General features: G+C 36.8%; 1 protein-coding gene across 1 annotated transcript in view; it reads right to left on the reverse strand.

Moving 5' to 3' along the window:
• The window catches only part of LOC102764473 (chromosome unknown open reading frame, human C9orf84), a 56,975-nt gene extending 56,692 nt beyond the window's left edge, over positions 1–283 (reverse strand). The window contains exon 1 of the mRNA XM_006771185.2: positions 172–283. The gene's annotated coding sequence lies outside the window, so the exon portion shown is untranslated. The remainder of the gene's footprint in view (positions 1–171) is intronic.
• Positions 284–3,290: the final 3,007 nt, after the last annotated feature.

Genomic DNA, 3,290 nt, shown 5'->3' on the forward strand with positions numbered 1-3,290 from the left:
GCTGCCCAGGAGCTGCATCCTCTGCCTTTTGGGATGAGTCCAAAAGTTTCCATGCAGGTCCCTTCCAAGGAGGGAGAACAGGATCCTGGCTTCATCTAAAGAGCTTCTTAAAAAAATTAATAAAATAAAATAAAATAAAATAGATTATTAAGAAATAAAAGTAAAACATACCTCTTGTCCATGGCCTCCTAAATTTATGATCAGTAACTTCTGCATAATGATTTCCATCTTGATATAAACATGAAGGGATTCGAAGCAATAAAGCATCTCTGCAAAATTTCTTTCTAACTACATTCTATGTAAGAAAGCAAGATTATAAAATATTTTAATATATTAAATATATTTAACATATTTATCAATATTCAGAATATTAAATTCTCTATTCTTTAAAATATATGGTTTTAAAAAAAATCCCCAGATAACCACTGCTTTAAAATATATATATATGTTTTTATTTATTTCAGAGAGAGGAAGAGAGAGGGACAGAGAGATAGAAACATCAATGAGGGAGAAACATTGATTGGCTGCCTCCTGCACGTCCCCTACTGGGGATCGAACCTGCAACCCAGGCATGTGCCCTGACCTGGAATTGAACCAGTGACTTCCTGGTGCATGGGATGATGCTCAACCAACTGAGCCATACCAGCTGGGCTAAATGTATGTTATTTTTATTTAAAGGTAATATATGCTCATTATAAAATATAAAATAACACAGAACCACATACTGAGAAAATCAAGGTCCCTGGTAATATCAGTAATAGTTTGGTATAGTTTCCCACAGTCTTTTTTTCCAGGTTAGGCCAAAATATGTGTGTGTGTGTAGTGTGTCTGACAAAAAAATGGGATCACATTATTTACATACCATTTAGCAATGTGTTTTTTTTTCACTTAGTAAAACATAGCTGTCTTAATGTTTTTCTTCTATGTCTTTGCATTATTTCACTTGTGAGAACCATCAAATGTTTTTCTAATTTTAAAAACTCTAATAGCCCTGACCGGTTCGGCTCAGTGGATAGAGCGTCAGCCTGCAGACTGAAGGGTCCCAGGTTCGATTCTGGTCAAGGACATGTACCTTGGTTGCAGGCACATCCCCAGTAGGGGGTGTGCAAGAGGCAGCTGATCGATGTTTCTAACTCTCTATCCCTCTCCTTTCCTCTCTGTAAAAAATCAATAAAATATATTTTTTAAAAAACCTCTAATAAATAAAGCTAGTTCTTTAAAAGAATGTTAAATCAGCTAAGCAAACTTGTAAATCGAAGTTCTCTGTAATTCCATTCTGCCTTTACTTTCCTGTTTTATCTCCCATTACTCTCTAATACTAACGGTTCTCTTTAAATAGACTTGTCTCCCTGGACAAATATCGTGCACCTATGGATGAGGACAGTAGGTCGGGAGTGAGGGAGGAGGGTAGGGTGGGAACTGGAAGGAGGGGAGTTATGGGGGAAATAAAAGAGGAACAAATGTAATAATCTGAACAATAAATATTTAATTAAAAAAATAAAAAATAAATAAATAGACTTGTCTCCTTATTACCTCCCTTAACTTTTAGCAGTCACTTCCTTACCAGGCACACCATGGTTATTGTTTGCCTCTGAAAAATGCCCCACTACTCTACTCTATCAACAACCTATTCGTCTTTCAAGGCTTGTCTTAAGCAACAGCTCCTTTACAAAGTTATCCCTCAATGATTCTCAACTTCCCACAGAGTTCATTATTTTAGGAAGTTGAACAAATGATTGTTTCGTGCATAATTCCCCAAGAGTTTTATGTTTGCTGAAGGTGTTAAAACATATTAAATAACAGATCCTCATTATCCAAGAATAAATGGCACAAAGAAAAGATCAGTTAATTTATATGAGAATCAAAGGTTCACAGTAAGAAGGAAAAACAGCTCGATTGGAACTTTATCTAACAAAACCCCAAAACTTTATAAATTTTATACCTAACAAAATTTTGTTTATAATTATAATAGTTTTGTCATAATTTCCCGACAAACTGTGTTAAGTGAAGATGTGCATGATATTAGTCATTACTTCACCTTTGATCATAAAAAGATATTTTTAGAAAATATTTGAGGATTTAGTCAAATTTTTCCAAGGTATCTCTGACTCTGATATTCAAACCATTCTCTTCTTTTTGCTTGTTAACTGATATAATTTTGCAAGATCCTCATTTGATAAAAGGTTTACCTGCTTTTGAGTAGTTCTTCAGCACTGTTTTCATGAATTCTACAAAATCCTGCATTTTTTGTAAGAGTTGCCATTTATTAGTATCATATTTGTACTGTATTTGAACAAGAAATTAAGGTACTATGGGCAAGATTAAAGTTTGAAGATGTTTGAGTATAGACCAGGGGTGGCAAACTTTTTGACTCGAGGGCCACAATGGGTTCTTAAACTGGACTGGAGGGCCGGAACAAAAGCATGGATGGAGTGTTTGTGTGAACTAATATAAATTCAAAGTAAACATCATTACATAAAATGGTACGGTCTTTTTTTTCAATAGTTTTATTCATTTCAAACGGGCCGGTTCCGGCCCGCGGGCCCTAGTTTGCCCACGGCTGGTATAGACTAATTTTGCAAGTGGCCAATCCTATATAATAAAAGCCTAATATGCTAAGTGTCCGACTGTCTGTTTGACCAGTTGCTGTGATGCACACTAACCACCAGGGGGCAGATGCTCCAACTGGTAGGTTAGCTTGCTGTTGGGGTTCGGCCAATCAGGACAGGGCAAGATGGGCTGGACACACCCTAGAGCCCTTCCGTGGTCCCTCCCAGCCCCAATTGTGCATCATTGGGGTCCCTCGGCCTGGCCTGCACCCTCTCACAATCTGGGACCCTTTGGGGGATGTCAGAGAGTCAGTTTCAGCCTGATCTCCGCTGGCCAGGCCAAGGGACCCCACTGGTGCACGAATCTGTGCATTGGGTTTCTAGTATATTCATAAATATATTTTAGAACAATGATCTCTGATTTCTTACCATCTATATGTTATAATGACACATTTGCCTCCCTCACTTATGAAGGAGTAATAAAATCTGAAGATGCCTTTATTTTCTGTAAAATGTAAGACAATTTTGGTTATACTGGAATAATTTTTTTTCCTGGTAGATGGGGTCAAGGTTATAAAAAAACCCAAAATTTTAACTTGTGAATTAAGATCATAAGAACAGTGAACTGTTGTATGACAAGTATTCCAGTTAGTTCTTAACCATGTGCCTTGGTTGACTCTCAGCTTTGTACAAACTATTTGACTTCTCTAGACATTAGTTTCCTAACCTTTAACATTGTAC

The sequence above is a fragment of the Myotis davidii genome, unplaced genomic scaffold (assembly GCF_000327345.1).
Source record: "Myotis davidii unplaced genomic scaffold, ASM32734v1 scaffold64, whole genome shotgun sequence".
In the NCBI taxonomy this organism is placed as follows: Eukaryota; Metazoa; Chordata; class Mammalia; order Chiroptera; family Vespertilionidae; genus Myotis; species Myotis davidii.